The following is a 20,251-nucleotide window of genomic DNA, read 5'->3' as shown; positions in this document are numbered from 1 at the left end:
CTAAATATAAAATACATCTATAATCGTGCTCTGTGCAAACTACATAAGTGCACAGAGCACAATGATAAACAGCATGCAAGTATGGAAAAACATGGAAAGTCATCTGCATAAGGTCCAATCACAGCATCGAAAGCTCTGGCCACCTTGAACTCTATAATGCTGCGTACATACGACCGGACTTTCCGTCAGAATAGGTCCAAAGGAATCATTCCGTCGCATAGTTGGATCGTGTGTGGGATAATCTGATCGTTTTTCTTTTAAAAATTCAGACGGACCTAGAAATAGATCATGCTTCAAATCTGTCCGATGGACTCAATTTCTATTGGAAAACCATTCGTCTGTATGCTGGTCCGACAGACCAAATATGACGTAAGGGCAGCTATTGGCTACTGACTATTTAACTTCCTTTTCTAGTCCCATCATACCTCATCACATTCTAAACGAGCGGACTTTTGGGCAAGTCAATCTGTTTGGAAGTCCGTCGTAACTGTGGAAAAGCCGTCGGTAAGGCCATCGGACCTTTTCTGGCGGAAAGTCTGGTCGTGCGTACGCGCCATTAGTGGTATCCTGGGCTCATCCTCCTTACAACTCAGGGTAGGAACCATGAACCAACGCAATGATGTCACCTGCTTAACCTCCCTCTATACATTTTATGCATAAAAAGAACAAAAACAAAAAAAAGTAAAAAATGGGGAGACTTGATAGACTAAACCCTTACAACACACTTTAACCTACAAGTAAGCCTAGATTAAGGCTTACCTGTAGGTCCAAGAAATATCCCCTAAACCTATACAGTTTAGGAGATATTTGCCCGAATACAGGCACCGCTGTCTACGGCGCATGCGGAGCTGGTGTGCGTGTTGGCTCCCGTGCGCATGCGCGGGAGTGACGTCATCGCGGCTTCACCGAATGACAGCGGCGGAGCTGGGAGACCCCACCGAGAAGATGGATGCGCCGGACTACAGGGGACAGCGGTGACTTCGCTGGCTCCTGTGTCAGGTAAGTGACACATAATGGACTACTATGCGATGCATAGTAGCCCATTATGCTTTGCCTTTGCAGGGAATGAAAGAGGAAGTAAACTCATCAGGGTTTACTTCCTCTTTAACACTTCAATACAGGGCACTTACACCCCTTTCCGCAAGTGCCCGCCCCCTTCCGCAAGTGCCCCGCTGCCTGCTGGGAAACACACAGATCCCAGAGGCAGCGGGGACCGTCCTCATTGCGCAGCGCGGCTCGCGCATGCGCAGTAGGGAACCGGGAAATTAAGCCGAAAGGCTCCATTTCCTGATTCCCATACCCAAGATGGCGGTGGCGGCAGCACTCGAGTGTCGATCTAGAGATCGGCTTCGGGTGCCGACATCGCGGGCGCGCTGGACAGGTAAGTGTCACTATTTTAAAAGTCAGCAGCTGCAGTATTTGTAGCTGCTGGCTTTAAAAAAAAAAAAAAAAAAAACGCGGAGTCCCGGCGGACTCCCGCTTTAAACATTTATTAAACAAAACAAACCTCCAATCAGTTTACTTGTATGTATGATCTAGATTAAAAAAAAAAAAAAACCTATATATTAAATAAAAACGGGTAGTCAAAACTTTTGGACAAAAAAAAAAAAAATGGGCTACTGCCGTGTGACATAAAATATTGCAACAACCGCTATTTTATTCCCTAGGATCTCTTCTAAAAAAATATATATAATTTTTGGGGGGTCTAAGTGATTTTCTGGCAGAAAATACAGGATTTTTACTTGTAAGCAACAAGTGTGAGAAAAGATTTAGTCTTTAAATGGTTAAACTGAGAACTTCTACACACAGAGATGAGTCCATTCATTCAGAAGTGTAAACATTGTATCATTTAGTTCTTTTCTTGGCAGTCTGCCCAGAGAGGAGGAAAGTGTTGCTATGACGACTCAGCAACTCACACTGACTTCTTACTTACAGAAGTCATTTCAAAGTCCCGCTGTAGAATCGGCTTTTTATCAACACAATCGGCCGATGCCGATTATTTAAAAAACGGCAAATATCGGCCGATATATCGGTCGACCTCTAGTTTAAATGACAATTACGTGGTCATGCTACACTGTACCCAAACAGAATTTTTATCATTTTGTTCCCACAAATAGAGCTTTCTTTTAGTGGTATTTGATAACCTCTGCATTTTTTTTTTTCTAAACAAATAAAAAAAGCTTACAATTTTGAAAAAAAAAAGGTTTTCTTTTGTTTCTGTTATAAAATTTTGTAAATAAGTAAGTTTTCTCCTTCACTGACGGGCACTGATAAGGCAGTACCAATGAGGTGGCACCAATGAGGGCACTGGTAGGCGGCACTGATATGCCGAACTAATGGGCACTGATAGGTGGCACTGATGGGCACTCATGGGTGGCACTGGTGGGCAATAATAGGCGACACTGAAAGGCTGCACTGATAGGTACTTATGTGTAGCACTGATAGGCGGCACTGCTGGGGACTGATAGATGGCATTGATAGGCATCACTGATGGCACTGACAGGCATTGTGGATGGGTACTGATTGGCAGCTGCCTGGGCACTGACTGGCATTTCCCTGGTGGTTCAGGGTGGCATATCAGGTGGTCCAGGGTGGTGTCAATCCCTGGTGGTCCTGGCGGCATCCTGGTGGTCCTGGGCGGGCATCCAAGGGTGGGCTGCGCTAATAAACAGACGCGAGTGAGGAAAAGCCGATCAACGGCTCTTCCTGTTTACATTGTGATCAGCTGTGATTGGACCCGGCTGATCACGTGGTAAAGAGCTTCCGTCAGAAGTTCTTTACCGAGATCGGTGTACGCACCACCGATTGCCGTGATGCATGCCCCCAGGGGCGTGCGAGAGCGGTTGTTCTGGGAGGACATCATATGACGACTGGCTGGTGTGAGGTGGTTGAGAGCATCAGGGTGCTGTTTAGCAAGAACTGCTGTACATTTTTTTTTTTTTTAATAGAGCAATATTACATGTTTACATTCATTCCACACTGATGAACTTTATGGAGTTGGATTTGTAATTACGGAAAAGAGATCCTTTAGAAATTAATTGAGTTTTTTCCTATGAGAGATCTGGAGATAATGGTGAAAATGGGCATATGACCTTCATAATGTTGGGTCCATCCCATCTGGTAAGTGACCCTTTCTGAAGGTGGTGGTGGAAGAGACCATTGGAGCACATTTGATGTGGCATTCTAAACTCATGCAGTAAGGGGATATCTCACCTGGCTAAAGGTCCCTTTCAAAGGACTTTTGTTTGTGTGGTGAATGGAACACAATTACGCAGAAACATTGTGGACCCAGCAATATGGTGTTAATTATCTGTAGCACACATTTGAACTTTAGTGCTGGTTGTGCATGTGGATATAATAATAGTTTGGACTACACTTCCTTCCCACTTACACTTTGTGACAGTAAGACATGGAATTATTTAGCGTTTTGGGATTGTTTGGCCCTCCCAAGAGCATTGAAAGTTGCTGTATTGTCAATGCAGCATAACTTCCATAGGAATTATCTCTGCTGAGATAATTACAGACTTTGCCAGGGACATGTAATGTGTAGATAAACACTACTTGCCTCACCTGCCATCGAAACACTGACTGTTTTGCTATATATCATTTGCATAATTCACTGGAGAATATCTATTCATGTTGCTGTCTTGGAATGTGAGCAACTTGATATATCAACCAAATATCAAACATGTAACACTTTACCTTGCATTTTTAAATCGGACTGTATAGAAATAGACCATTATACAGGCTTTCTTTATTGCCCTCAATCTTCAGCAACATACTGTATACTTACATTTTCTTTGCTACCCCCACCACACTATTCAACACTGGGTGTCAAAGGAAATATCCAGTACCTTTGGACATGGGGTTGCATGTGGCTTTAATACACTGTACTGAACACCAAATGACACCATTACAGGTTTATGTGTTAGTTACGTTGAGAATTGGTGGAAAGGGGAGTGATGGAAGTCTTCTCAGTTTCGTACAATGTTGAATAAATATTTGGTTGTATATAACAAATGGCAAACAATATCAGTTCTCTTAAGATGTTCCTATTGTCTTTACTGATTTACCCAACAAAATTTTAATGTGAGCCTTGGTCTATGGAAAAAAAAAGATAAGTCTTGCACTGACCCTGTAGAGATGGTACTTCCAAGTACTCAAAGGCCTAGTTAGACTTTCCATAGTATGTCCCATAAACCCACAACGCTGTCTGCCTCCAATTATTTACTGTTGGTTCATGACTTGATGGTTTACTTCAATAGCCAGCAGTAAGGCTTGGGAGGTGGAAGTGATTGGCTAGAACTGAAAACCCGTATTAGCTGGTTGCAAAACAGTGCACTACAATTGGTCTCTAATGCACAAGCCTTCTGGTTCAATAGATGCGAGTGTGTGAACAAGTAGTTAGGTTTACATAAGGGAGGATTTGTAGGAGTTACAGTAGCAGTTAGTATTAGAAGAAGGTTTTGTGGTAGAGTAATCCTTTCAGTGGTAGTGATGCCAGTACTGATCTGCTTGTGCTGAAAGCTAATTTATCTTTTCAGAAGAATTCTAAAAAAGGGAGAATCTCCGTCCAGTAGGCATTGGTCCATTTTGTATCTTTAGTACCCGGGAGGAGGAGCCTGCATTGAGCGGGACTTTATGTGCAACCTATGTACTGTAAGGTTGTACGCAAGTATTGAAAAAATGTATTTGCTATCATTTAAGCAAAAAAAATAATTAATGGTGAAAACTCTGCCTAAATGATAGAAAAGCGACAATAATACAAATAGCAGCAGTGGCTTCCCATACCTTCTGTCTCCACCCAATATAATCCTGAAATAATGTTTGCTAAGGAAGGGAATTGTGAAGTGATCCTAAATTAGGTCCAATAGTGTTACTGTAACATGACATATCATTCACTTAGGCTATTGCCAAATTGGGTACAGACCTTAGTTCACAAGTAAACATTGAATACAGGATGCACCCATGATACCAGTGTGACAGAGGTTTGACAGTTTCTAGAGAAAGAACACAGCAAATAATTAGTACTTTCGGACTGTCTCTCTAATTGAACATTACATTGTAGTAGGGAGGAGGAGCAGTGGGGTTCTAGATGCTTGTATAACAGTGTAAATTTGCTGTCCCCTCAAAATAAGTCAACACACAGCCATTAATGTCTAAACCGCTGGCAACAAAAGTGAGTACACCCCTAAGTAAAAATGTCCAAGTTGGACTCAATTAGCCATTTTCCCTCCCCAGTGTCATGTGACTCATTCGTGTTACAAGGTCTCAGGTGTGAATTGGGAGCAGGTGTGTTAAATTTGTTGTTATTGCTCTCACTCCAGAGGACTCCAGTTGCAACCTGTGAAGCTCTGGTCAACTCCATGCCCAAGAGGGTTAAAATAGTGCTGGAAAATAATGGTGGCCACATAGAATATTGACACTTTGGGCCCAATTTGGACATTTTCACTTAGGGGTGTACTCACTTTTGTTGCTAGCAGTTTAGACATTTATGCCTGTGTGTTGAGTTATTTTGAGGGGATAGCAAATTTACATGTTATACAAGCTGTACACTCACTACCTTACATTGTAGCAAAGTGTAATTTCTTCAGTGTTGTCACATGAAAAAGGTATAATAAAATATTTACAAAAATGTGAGGGGTGTACTCACTTTTGTGAGATACTATATACCACATTGATTTCAGATACAACTGTACATTGTTTAGGTTCCTCTTGATATATGTGTTTATAGTCCCGATGAAGAGGGACCCCTGAAGCCCCCGGAAAAAGCATTGGAAAATCGTACTGATGATAACAACATGTAATACAGTGAATCACTTTATACTTGCCTCTTATCATTGTCTTTTCTGTGTTAGTGTAATGTGTAGGGTAGTACCCATTCCTCTCTCGGTCTGCTGTACATTAAACTGCAGGAGGCTAAAATTAAAATAAAATGAGGTACTATTTTTGCACTTGCAGCCATTGGGCATACAATGTACTTCCTAAAAAACGTAAGTCAACTACATTGGGTAAACATCATACGTCCCGGTCTTCCTTCCTACCTTGGCCACTAAACCAACTAAATCACATTGTTTCTGCTGCAGGAGCGCAAACAGCAAACATAAGTTGCCAGCTGAATTGATAAACACATCTTAATAATACTAATACAACTTATTTAAATTAGTTATTTTATGAGCAGATCAAAAGCGTGTCCTGAGATTTTTACATAACATCATTTAAAAAGAAGAGATGAAAAAAAAGAAGAGATAATTTAAAAGAGTTAGGGATGAAAAGATAAGTTTGATTTTCTAATAAAAAATAGTTTCCATTTATTTTTATATGTAAACTTTATATTTAGACTTTTGTTGATTTTTTTTTAATTGTGTCAAGTTAAAAAAAAATAAAAAGTGTATATGTCTATTTAACTTGTAAATAACTTCATGCTTTTACCAAAAATTTAATTTTACTTTCATTATAAAAACAGATAAAATGTGATTATTTTCTACAGTAATACTAGTTGTTCTAAAACTCACACTGGTAAAGCTACAGGAAAAAATGTATTTACCTTGCTGCATTTAAACTTCACAGAAGTTAAATAATTATTGCAAGACAAAAAAGCTTTGTCTGTGATTAAATAAATTATAATAAAATTACCTTGCTCTCAATAGGAAATGGTTAAGACCCCTGACAAGTTTTTTTTTTTTTTACTGTGTTCTTTAACCACTTCAGCTCTGAAAGATTTTACCCCCTTCCTGACCAGAGTACTTTTTACAATTTGGCACTGCGTCCATTTAACTGACAATTGCACAGTCGTTCGATAATGTACCCAAACAAAATTTGCGTCCTTCCCCCCCCCCCCCCCACAAATAGAGCTTTCTTCTGGTGGATTGATCAACTCTGCAGTTTTTATTTTTTGTGCTATAAACAAAAAAATTGCAACAATTTTGAAAGAAAAACTATATTTTTTACTTTTTGCTATAATAAATATCCCCCAAAGTAAAAAAAAAAACGAATTTCTTCATCAGTTTGGACCAATATATATTCTTCCACATGTTTTGGTAAAAAAAAAAAAAAATCACAATAAGCATGTATTGATTGGTTTGTGCAAAAGTTATAACGTCTGCAAACTTTGGGAAAGATTTATGGCATTTTTATGGCATTTGTATTATTATTAATTGTTTTACTAGTTATGGTGGTGATCTGCAATTTTTAACAGTACTGCGACATTGCGACAGACAGATCAGAGACTTTTGACACTTTTTTGGGACCACTGGCATTTATACAGCAAACAGTGCTATAAAAATGCACTGATTACTGTGTAAATGTCACTGGCAGGGAAGGGGTTAACACTAGAGGCGATCAAGGGATTCATTGTGTGTTTCTTCAGTGTGTTCTAACTGTATGGGGATAGGATTGACTAGGAGAGGAGACATATAATTTTTCCTACTTCGTAGGAACAAACGATATGGCTCCTCTCCTCTGACAACACAGGGATGTGTGTTCACACACACAAATCCCCATGCTGGCGCAGGAAGCAAACGCATGTGGCCGGCGGCGACCATGCCCACCGGCCACTCGCATTAGGTCCCCCTCCGTGCAGCGGGCGCGTGCCCTCTGGTGGTCGCAAAAAGGGAAGGATGCACCCGTTCGGTATTTCACACAGGGGAGCCATTCTACCGCAGTATATCTGCGTGACATGGTTGGGAACCATTTAAAGAAATTTACTTTTGTAAACTGATCCTAGGCTGGCCCTTTTTCCATATCAGGTCTCTAAACAAAGATTCTATTCGTTTAAACCATTTATGGTCTATCCAAACTGGGGAGTTGTGGAAGAAGTATAAGATCTGAGGTAACCAAATCATCTTTATTAGGTTACAGTGCCCAGCTACTGACAGAGGGAGGCGGCTCCAAGTATCTCCTTTTTGCTTTCATTTAAGAAACAATGGACTTATGTTATCCCTGAGGTATTGGTTTAGGTCCCTGTCAATCCAGACGCCCAGATACTTTAATTTTCCCACTATTTTTAATTTGGGGATGTCTACACAGGTCTGGTTGCCAAGAGGATCAACCGGCAATAAGGCGGATTTTTCCCATTTGACAACCAGACCAGAAGCCCGTTCAAACTCTCCGACCATTTGTATCACAGTTTTCAGAGAGGACTGGACATCACCTAAAAAAAAAAAGGACGTCATCTGCAAACAACGATATTTTATCCTCCCCCAACTGTCTCCGAAATCCTTGTACCTTGTCATTGATCTAGTCTTTATTGCCAGGGGTTCAATTGCAAGGGCAAATAATAAAGGAGACAGGGGACATCCCTGCCTTGTTCCTCTCTCAAGCCGAAAAAGACTTGAGTATTCATTATTGAGCTTTACCTTTGCAGTATAAAGTATTTTCACCCACCTAATAAATGAAGAGCCAAAGCCAGCAGCCATTCAAAGAAGGGGGAGTGGCGGTGCCACATCCTAGGACATATTTTCTTGCATCCCAGCTCCAACACTTGGGGGGTTGTGGAGATTATGAGGGTGGGAATCCCAATAGGAGTTTAATGTTGATGAGGTCAACGCATAACTCTCTACTTGAGGTTCTAGAGGCAGAGCCATTCTTCCATAAGTGCCCGACGTTTAAATTGATTAAAAAAGTCTGACAGACAGCGAAGCTTTTGCTGGGGTATAAGGGGATATCAGAATATGTTCCTTTATGGAACAATAATAAACTGCCAGAACTAAGTAATATAGAGAAATCAGTAGAATGGGAACGGCAGGGCATTAGACGCTTACGACAGCTATACGACGGCAGTACCTTGAAAGCTTTTTCAGATTTAAAACAAGAATTCAACATATCAAATAGTACCTTTTATAAGTACTTACAACTTAGGCACGCGATCCAAACCCAGTTCAGGTCACAAGTAATCGAATGGACTCAGCTTTTCGATTTTGACCAGTATAATTAATTCAGATGTATCTAAAGGCCTAATCTCTAAAATATATACTAGTCTGGAAGCTAGAACAATAAGCAGAATAGGACTTTCTAAGAGTAGAGCTAAATGGGAAAGAGACATAGGGCAATAACAACAGAGGATTGGGGAGAAATCCTGCAAAGAGGAAGGTTGGTCTCAATCTCTCCCTTACAGAAGGTGTCGCACCTATTTCTGCTCCATAGGGTATACTACACTCCAGCAAAAATGTTTAGTTTTGGATGGAAACAAGATGATCATTGCCCTAGATGCGGAGCATCAGGGGATTTCATCCACATGCTTTGGACATGCCCAAAGCTATTTAAGTATTGGATTGAAGTAGTAGACAGTATAAATAAAATCTTTAACGCTACCCTGGAACCAGCGGCTAAGATCTGCTTACTGGGAAGTGTGGAGAGGGGCAGAGCCCCGATAGAAACTCTGGAGCCAGTTTTGAGATTCCTTTTCCAGGCAAGAAAAATGATTACACAGAAATGGCAGGCACATACCCACCCACTGCTGCAGAGTTGAGTTGATACAGTCAATTTAGTAGTGGGAAATGAGAGAGTGATGTATACTCGACAGGGTAATTATGGGAAATTTATTAGAATGTGGAAGTCCTGGCTAGATGAGGGGGGTATCCCCCTTAAGGGGGGATTGGGACATATTTATATTTTTCCCCATTTTCTCCCTTTTGTAAATTTCTCTTTTTTCGTATAATTAGTGGATATAAATACACTTATATGGTGCAGGGATGGGGGGAAGTTAGGAAGAGGGTAGGAGGGTTTGAGTGGCTGAGGAAATAGTATTGTTATCTGATATAATTTAGAATATTGTAACATTTATGTTGTGAAGAAAGTATTTTTCATAATTGCTATTTTTTTATACTGTAATTTCTGTTATTGCTATGTTCTTGGTGTTAAATTATTATATAAACTAATAAAAAAATTATTAAGAAAAAAATAAAAAATAAAAATTTACTTTTACTTCCTTTCCAAGTGACACAATAGGAAGTAAGAAGAAGTCTCTTCACAGAGAGAAGGGGCGAGCCCTGATAAGGCAGCCATGACCCAGCTCCTCAATTCCGCCATCCCTACATGACCTTTTATATAGCAGCAGAGAGAGGAGCAAAGTTGAATACAAAAGAAAAGCCATTTTCAACCAGGGTTCCATGAAACCCTAGTGTTCAAGAGGTTTCAGCACTTTTGTTTTCATTCCTCAAGAGGATGCTTGGGGTTCCTTGAGCAGTGGCTCACTGACATCCCATCTGATGATGCCTCATAGTTCTGGGGCCAATTCTACTTTAACTTGATGCTGACCGCTGGCTGTCAAATGCCGGCCAGGCGGCGCACCTATTGCGGCGGGAGGCCGTCATATGACGGCCTCCCGTTTAAACAAGGAATGCGCGCGATCGTGCGCGCGCATTCCTGTTTCTTCGGTGGCGGCGTGTCACGGAGACACCGCTCGCCACCGAAGGGGGTGAACAGCCATTGGTTATGGCTGTTTACCACGTGATCGGCCGTGATGAAGTCACGGCCGATCACAGATGGTCACACCCCCATTGTGCACGGCGCATGCGCGCGATCGTGAGCGCGCTGCGTGTGCACGTCGGTGGCGGCGTGTTCCCCGGGAACCCATCAGAGTACCTGTCACGGTCCATCAGGGTACCCGAGTACCTGTCACGGTCCATCAGGGTACCCGAGTACCTGTCACGGTCCATCAGGGTACCCGAGTACCTGTCACGGTCCATCAGGGTACCCGAGTACCTGTCACGGTCCATCAGGGTACCCGAGTACCGGTCACGGTCCATCAGGGTACCCAAGTACCTGTCACGGTCCATCAGGGTACCCGAGTACCTATCACAGTCCATTAGAGTACCGAGTACCTGTCACGGTCCATCAGGGTACCCGAGTATCTGTCACGGTCCATCAGAGTATCCAAGTATCTGTCACAGTCCATCAGAGTATCCGAGTATCTGTCACAGTCCATCAGAGTACCCGAGTACCTGTCACAGCCCATCTGAGTAGCCGAGTACCTGTCACAGCCCATTTGAGTACCCGAGTACCTGTCACAGCCCATCTGAGTACCCGAGTACCTGTCACAGCCCATCTGAGTACCCGAGTACCTGTCACAGCCCATCTGAGTACCCGAGTACCTGTCACAGCCCATCTGAGTACCCGAGTACCTGTCACAGCCCATCTGAGTACCCGAGTACCTGTCCCAGTCCATCTGAGTACCCGAGTACCTGTCCCAGTCCATCTGAGTACCCGAGTACCTGTCCCAGTCCATCTGAGTACCCGAGTACCTGTCACAGTTCATCTTAGTACCCAAGTACCTGTCACAGTCCATATGAGTACCTGTCACCGCCCTTCAGAGTACCCAAATACCAGTCACCAAGCCATCAGAGTACCTGTCACCAGGCCATCAGAGTACCCGAGTACCTGTCACCAGGCCATCAGAGTACCCGAGTACCTGTCACCAGAGTACCCGAGTACCTGTCACCAGGCCATCAGAGTGCCAGAGTACCTATTTGCAGCCCATGTCTCATAGACTATACGTTGGGGTGTTTGCTTTCCAAAATGGAGTAATTTTGTGGGTAATTTCACTGTCCTGGTGGTCCAGGACCTTCAAAAGTGTGATGGGTAGGAATGAAATGAGATGTGTCATTTATGCTCCTAGAACACCTGAACATACTACTTCAATGTTCGGCCTCTCTATGTGACCAGGCTGTGTAAAAGTCCTATACATGTGGTATCGCCATACTCGGGAGGAGTAGCAGAATGTATTTTGGGGTGTAATTTATTGTATGCATATTATATAAAGAAAACTCTAAAAAAATGGTGCAACTCCTGCAACAGGTGAGTTAATCCATCAAGAAAGAGTTAGAAACAGCGCGTATTAATCTAACCATAAACATTAGCAAAAGACAGCATTCACATAGTCAAAAAAAAAACTCCTAAAAAATGATCAAGCAAAAAAAAGGGAAGATAAATGATTCCCAGGATCAGTCTTTGATATTATGTTTATATAAAACAATGTCCAACTGAAGATTAAAGCTTGATAGCGAAGATTCCGGTCTCACAATTAATTCATTGAAAGATATATGTAGTTTTATATTGCACCAATGCCCGACATACACCTCCACACATGCATACATGTAAGATCCTGTCCCAGATTACTGCCAGTGGAGAGGTAGTCCCCCTTAGGTATTACTCTTACCAGACAATAGCTGGGTTCTCGCAGTTAGTAAGTCAATTCTCATAGGCGAGGGGTGCAGGGATCTTCTTTCACTTCTTCATATACTCCTCCACTCCATAAAGGTAGAAAGAAAACAAGCATAAATACAATATGCAGATTGGCAGCTAGGGTCAAGGAAGATGGTTAGGCTAAACGGTGGTCATACCGCCTTCGGCAACAGCTCACTCAGCTAGTATTCCTCGGCTTAGCACTTCTCCCCCTCTAATTCCTGTCGCTCCTGCTGCATACAATCACGTATGGTTCCACCCTGACGCGTTTCGTCTTACTGACATCATCTGAGGGTGGGGCCATACGTTCCCATTCCCTTTTTGTATCTAATCGGGTAAATTGGCTCATTAACCCTTCGTGAACACTCTTCGTATCTGTTCTAATAGATCACTGTGTTCAATGCACCCTGCTTATTACTGAGAAGTCATACAGAAAACGCTCCTTATATTGTACCATCCTTCCTTACTCTACCAGTAGTAATTCTAACCTGTTCCCGGATAACATGAGGAAACAATATCTATATATATAACCTCAAAAACCTCAAATGTCAATCAGACATCCATGCTACTAAGCATCTATAATGAATAAATAAAAACAACGGCAAATAAATAGACAATAGACCCAAAAAGGATAAACGAACAAGGGGGTAATAAAGAAAAGGCGGTGAATCCATTGTCTATCAAAACATTCCTGCTATGCGGGACCCCACCACATTCAGCGGCGCGCTTTACCGCTCGTCGCAAAACTGTCATCATATAACCCTGTACATCATCTTTGAAATGAGTCAATAATCCTCCTTAATAATTAACCCTTAATGGGGGACTCATCTGAATATTTTAACCTCTAAGGGTATCCGCTCAAGATGCTGACCTTTAAAGAGCGGAGATGGATCCACCGACGCGCGTCAGCGCGGATGGAACACAGTGAAAAACAGGAGAGCGTGTGAAGATGACACTATCCTTAGGAAGTTGCTACATAGTTCACCCTACTAGGCAATGTGAATTGCCCACATCTAATCATGTATTTAGGGGGACCCGCAGACTCCGCAGCGCACATCGGTGTTTATCCAAATGGATATACACATTCTCCTCCAAGGACAGTTTTATGTTCCTCCCGAAATAGGAAGGTATCTATTTACATCTTTAATTTCTTATTGCCCAATACTGTCATTATATTGTTGATCTGTTACATGTCATCTGCTACTTCACCTTACATAGATTCGGCCCTATTCCGCACTACACAGTGGGCGAGTCGGCATTCCTCATCTGCTATCACATTGGTAGATTTTGTACAGATACCTCCCTTTTTGAAAAACCGGGATCTAATGTCTGTCCCATCTAATCGTGCGTTCCCCAATCTAAACATACTACACAGCCCGATTCCTATTTCATATTAACCACTTATATACTTCAATCTGTTTTTAATCTCTATAACTTTTATTCGAGCGTTGGTTATGTGTGAAGGAAGTTTGAACACCGCATCCTCACATGATACCCCTTACCCCTTAAGTTAAACCAATCTCATCTTAGCTCTACTACCTATATGGACCTCAACTAATCAAACTGTGAAGATCTAAAAAGTATGAAAAAAAAAAAAAATTATATATGTAAAAACTATCCAAATAAAACACTAGCCAGATAAGCTTGCCCTGAGCAAGATGTGAAGAACAATAAATCCAAACGAAGAAAACGGCAACAATGTATAATATTGCAACAACTGCTTCTTCCCACAACCTACAAAAGGGAAGTATCGGAATATAAAAAACTGTCCGCACCCCAATACATACATGCATGCCCACACACATACCCGCACAAAGAATACACATGCACGTACATGTGTGTCAGAGATACACATCCATGCATGTGTACATATCCACATATGTGACTGTTGCGTGGGAACATGTATCAAAATTACTAAACAATTAATAAAAAGTTAATAAAGAATTGATAAAAAATGTGCACTACGTGTTATGTCGGCTAAAAATGTGCACTCCATGTTATGTCGGCTAACCTTTTTATACATAATACCTCCTTATCAATCACATACTGATATTAAACTAAAAAAAATATATATAATAAAAATACAACACTTAATTATAAAATATCATAATTACTCTGGCCATAAAAATGCACGTGTACTGAAATATCCCGTTATTTTAATATTATTTATAGGTAATTTAATATTAATTTTAATTTTAACCTATTTTGAATAACAGACTCCCCCAAAAAAAGAATCCTGTTATTGTACCCCTAAAAATCACTAATGAAACAATTCACGTCCAGTTCCACGTTTAATCCGCTAGGCGTGAGCGTATTCATTCGATATATCCATTCTGTTTCTTTTTTGGAGATTTCCCGGACCATATTTGACCCCCGCCAATTGGTATACACCCTATCAACTCCCCAGAATTTTAATACAGAAGGGTCCTGATTGTGGTGTTTTTTAAAATGTAGGGACACACTATGGTCTTTATAACCGATTTCTATATTATGCATGTGTTCTGATATGCGTTTCTTCAATGTCCTCTTTGTTCTTCCTACATACATCTTATTGCATGGGCACTGTAACACATATACTACATGTGTGGAATTGCAGGTGATAAATTCCTTAATTTCGAATCTCCTATTATTACCTGTAGAGGAGAATTCTGTAAGACCTCTGATCACTTGGCTGCTAATGACACACGGCTGACACCTCCTACATGAAAAAAAGCCACATCTATCCCAAAAAGTTTGCAATTTTTTGGGGGGATTTAAAATCTTTTTTACCAACCGATCACCGAAATTCGGTGCCTTTCTATAAATAAATAACGGTTTGGGAGGTAAAACCTGAGATAATGTTCTATCTAGAAGCAATATATGCCAGTGTTTTTTCAGTATGGTCTCTATTTCTTTATATTGCACATGATAATCTGAGATAAATCCCCATTCTTGATTAGTAGATTTCTCTTTTGGTTTATTTTCTAGGCACTTATGCCTCGGGATATTTCCTATTTCAGCTACTACTTTGTCCAGACTTGTTTTGTCATACCCTTTTTCCACAAATCGCTTCTTGATGATATCTGACTGAGTTAAAAAATCCTCATCTAATGTGCAATTGCGTCGTATACGCATAACCTGACCCTTAGGAATATTTTTTAACCACTGCGGGTGATGGCCACTCCTCAGAGGTAAATAACTGTTCCTGTCAGTGGGTTTAAAGTACACTTTTGTAATGAGGGCCCCACCTTGCCTTGTTATCTCCACATCCAGATAATGTATAGTGTCTTTACTGCATTCATATTCCAAATGGATATTATTATTATTGGTATTCAGCAATTTCATAAATTCAACCAGAGAGGATTCTGAACCCTCCCAGATGAACAGGAGGTCATCTATAAACCTTTTATAAAATACAAGGGCTGTACTGTGCTGTTGTTGCCGTGCAAAGACCACTCTGTCTTCCCACTCGGCCATAAATAAATTTGCTATGCTGGGGGCAAATTTAGCCCCCATAGCTACGCCTCTTTTTTGGGAGAAGAATTGCTGATTGTACCAGAAATAATTCTGGGACAAGCAAAAATCCAAGGCTTGTCCCAAAAACACCTTCTGTTCGTAGGGAATATCTTCCCTTTTGCTTAAGGCCCAATTTAGAGCCAGTAGGGCGTCGTCATGTTGTTAACTGTATCGGATCGGTAACGGCAAGGTTGGGCCAGTACCTTGATAAATTTTTGCAAACTAGTGTCCAAAATACGAAAGCATATTTAAAAGACACTAAAGATTTATTACAATTAATAAGCAAGATAAAATTAACAGAAGGTATAGATATATATTTGGTCACGGCAGATGTATCCTCCTTGTATAGTATTATACAACATGACGACGCCCTACTGGCTCTAAATTGGGCCTTAAGCAAAAGGGAAGATATTCCCTACGAACAGAAGGTGTTTTTGGGACAAGCCTTGGATTTTTGCTTGTCCCAGAATTATTTCTGGTACAATCAGCAATTCTTCTCCCAAAAAAGAGGCGTAGCTATGGGGGCTAAATTTGCCCCCAGCATAGCAAATTTATTTATGGCCGAGTGGGAAGACAGAGTGGTCTTTGCACGGCAACAACAGCACAGTACAGCCCTTGTATTTTATAAAAGGTTTATAGATGACCTCCTGTTCATCTGGGAGGGTTCAGAATCCTCTCTGGTTGAATTTATGAAATTGCTGAATACCAATAATAATAATATCCATTTGGAATATGAATGCAGTAAAGACACTATACATTATCTGGATGTGGAGATAACAAGGCAAGGTGGGGCCCTCATTACAAAAGTGTACTTTAAACCCACTGACAGGAACAGTTATTTACCTCTGAGGAGTGGCCATCACCCGCAGTGGTTAAAAAATATTCCTAAGGGTCAGGTTATGCGTATACGACGCAATTGCACATTAGATGAGGATTTTTTAACTCAGTCAGATATCATCAAGAAGCGATTTGTGGAAAAAGGGTATGACAAAACAAGTCTGGACAAAGTAGTAGCTGAAATAGGAAATATCCCGAGGCATAAGTGCCTAGAAAATAAACCAAAAGAGAAATCTACTAATCAAGAATGGGGATTTATCTCAGATTATCATGTGCAATATAAAGAAATAGAGACCATACTGAAAAAACACTGGCATATATTGCTTCTAGATAGAACATTATCTCAGGTTTTACCTCCCAAACCGTTATTTATTTATAGAAAGGCACCGAATTTCGGTGATCGGTTGGTAAAAAAGATTTTAAATCCCCCCAAAAAATTGCAAACTTTTTGGGATAGATGTGGCTTTTTTTCATGTAGGAGGTGTCAGCCGTGTGTCATTAGCAGCCAAGTGATCAGAGGTCTTACAGAATTCTCCTCTACAGGTAATAATAGGAAATTCGAAATTAAGGAATTTATCACCTGCAATTCCACACATGTAGTATATGTGTTACAGTGCCCATGCAATAAGATGTATGTAGGAAGAACAAAGAGGACATTGAAGAAACGCATATCAGAACACATGCATAATATAGAAATCGGTTATAAAGACCATAGTGTGTCCCTACATTTTAAAAAACACCACAATCAGGACCCTTCTGTATTAAAATTCTGGGGAGTTGATAGGGTGTATACCAATTGGCGGGGGTCAAATATGGTCCGGGAAATCTCCAAAAAAGAAACAGAATGGATATATCGAATGAATACGCTCACGCCTAGCGGATTAAACGTGGAACTGGACGTGAATTGTTTCATTAGTGATTTTTAGGGGTACAATAACAGGATTCTTTTTTTGGGGGAGTCTGTTATTCAAAATAGGTTAAAATTAAAATTAATATTAAATTACCTATAAATAATATTAAAATAACGGGATATTTCAGTACACGTGCATTTTTATGGCCAGAGTAATTATGATATTTTATAATTAAGTGTTGTATTTTTATTATATATATTTTTTTTAGTTTAATATCAGTATGTGATTGATAAGGAGGTATTATGTATAAAAAGGTTAGCCGACATAACATGGAGTGCACATTTTTAGCCGACATAACACGTAGTGCACATTTTTTATCAATTCTTTATTAACTTTTTATTAATTGTTTAGTAATTTTGATACATGTTCCCACGCAACAGTCACATATGTGGATATGTACACATGCATGGATGTGTATCTCTGACACACATGTACGTGCATGTGTATTCTTTGTGCGGGTATGTGTGTGGGCATGCATGTATGTATTGGGGTGCGGACAGTTTTTTATATTCCGATACTTCCCTTTTGTAGGTTGTGGGAAGAAGCAGTTGTTGCAATATTATACATTGTTGCCGTTTTCTTCGTTTGGATTTATTGTTCTTCACATCTTGCTCAGGGCAAGCTTATCTGGCTAGTGTTTTATTTGGATAGTTTTTACATATATAATTTTTTTTTTTTCATACTTTTTAGATCTTCACAGTTTGATTAGTTGAGGTCCATATAGGTAGTAGAGCTAAGATGAGATTGGTTTAACTTAAGGGGTAAGGGGTATCATGTGAGGATGCGGTGTTCAAACTTCCTTCACACATAACCAACGCTCGAATAAAAGTTATAGAGATTAAAAACAGATTGAAGTATATAAGTGGTTAATATGAAATAGGAATCGGGCTGTGTAGTATGTTTAGATTGGGGAACGCACGATTAGATGGGACAGACATTAGATCCCGGTTTTTCAAAAAGGGAGGTATCTGTACAAAATCTACCAATGTGATAGCAGATGAGGAATGCCGACTCGCCCACTGTGTAGTGCGGAATAGGGCCGAATCTATGTAAGGTGAAGTAGCAGATGACATGTAACAGATCAACAATATAATGACAGTATTGGGCAATAAGAAATTAAAGATGTAAATAGATACCTTCCTATTTCGGGAGGAACATAAAACTGTCCTTGGAGGAGAATGTGTATATCCATTTGGATAAACACCGATGTGCGCTGCGGAGTCTGCGGGTCCCCCTAAATACATGATTAGATGTGGGCAATTCACATTGCCTAGTAGGGTGAACTATGTAGCAACTTCCTAAGGATAGTGTCATCTTCACACGCTCTCCTGTTTTTCACTGTGTTCCATCCGCGCTGACGCGCGTCGGTGGATCCATCTCCGCTCTTTAAAGGTCAGCATCTTGAGCGGATACCCTTAGAGGTTAAAATATTCAGATGAGTCCCCCATTAAGGGTTAATTATTAAGGAGGATTATTGACTCATTTCAAAGATGATGTACAGGGTTATATGATGACAGTTTTGCGACGAGCGGTAAAGCGCGCCGCTGAATGTGGTGGGGTCCCGCATAGCAGGAATGTTTTGATAGACAATGGATTCACCGCCTTTTCTTTATTACCCCCTTGTTCGTTTATCCTTTTTGGGTCTATTGTCTATTTATTTGCCGTTGTTTTTATTTATTCATTATAGATGCTTAGTAGCATGGATGTCTGATTGACATTTGAGGTTTTTGAGGTTATATATATAGATATTGTTTCCTCATGTTATCCGGGAACAGGTTAGAATTACTACTGGTAGAGTAAGGAAGGATGGTACAATATAAGGAGCGTTTTCTGTATGACTTCTCAGTAATAAGCAGGGTGCATTGAACACAGTGATCTATTAGAACAGATACGAAGAGTGTTCACGAAGGGTTAATGAGCCAATTTACCCGATTAGATACAAAAAGGGAATGGGAACGTATGGCCCCACCCTCAGATGATGTCAGTAAGACGAAACGCGTCAGGGTGGAACCATACGTGATTGTATGCAGCAGGAGCGACAGGAATTAGAGGGGGAGAAGTGCTAAGCCGAGGAATACTAGCTGAGTGAGCTGTTGCCGAAGGCGGTATGACCACCGTTTAGCCTAACCATCTTCCTTGACCCTAGCTGCCAATCTGCATATTGTATTTATGCTTGTTTTCTTTCTACCTTTATGGAGTGGAGGAGTATATGAAGAAGTGAAAGAAGATCCCTGCACCCCTCGCCTATGAGAATTGACTTACTAACTGCGAGAACCCAGCTATTGTCTGGTAAGAGTAATACCTAAGGGGGACTACCTCTCCACTGGCAGTAATCTGGGACAGGATCTTACATGTATGCATGTGTGGAGGTGTATGTCGGGCATTGGTGCAATATAAAACTACATATATCTTTCAATGAATTAATTGTGAGACCGGAATCTTCGCTATCAAGCTTTAATCTTCAGTTGGACATTGTTTTATATAAACATAATATCAAAGACTGATCCTGGGAATCATTTATCTTCCCTTTTTTTTGCTTGATCATTTTTTAGGAGTTTTTTTTTTTGACTATGTGAATGCTGTCTTTTGCTAATGTTTATGGTTAGATTAATACGCGCTGTTTCTAACTCTTTCTTGATGGATTAACTCACCTGTTGCAGGAGTTGCACCATTTTTTTAGAGTTTTCTTTATATAATAGTGATAAGGCTATATCCACGTATATATCCTAATTAAAACAGCTGCGAAATAGGATCGTAATTCCACACCCTCCAGCAAAACGCATATATGCAGTTTTTGATTTAAGCGCTTGTTAAATTTTTTTACA

The 20,251-nt window shown here is 40.6% G+C and overlaps 1 protein-coding gene across 4 annotated transcripts in view; it reads right to left on the bottom strand.

Annotated features, from left to right (window-relative positions):
• The window catches only part of LOC143934042 (uncharacterized), a 96,761-nt gene that overhangs the window by 19,682 nt on the left and 56,828 nt on the right, over nucleotides 1–20,251 (bottom strand). For 2 of the 4 annotated variants that reach the window (XR_013263197.1, XM_077457298.1), the window contains exon 2: nucleotides 4,931–5,000. The exons of the other annotated variants lie outside the window; for them this stretch is intronic. The gene's annotated coding sequence lies outside the window, so the exon portion shown is untranslated. The remainder of the gene's footprint in view (nucleotides 1–4,930; nucleotides 5,001–20,251) is intronic. 4 annotated transcript variants of the gene reach the window in all.

This window comes from Lithobates pipiens, unplaced genomic scaffold, assembly GCF_037356315.1.
Source record: "Lithobates pipiens isolate NorthernLeopardFrog02 unplaced genomic scaffold, aLitPip1_a1.2 Scaffold_27, whole genome shotgun sequence".
NCBI lineage: Eukaryota > Metazoa > Chordata > Amphibia > Anura > Ranidae > Lithobates > Lithobates pipiens.
This window is presented reverse-complemented; position numbering and strand designations above follow the sequence as displayed.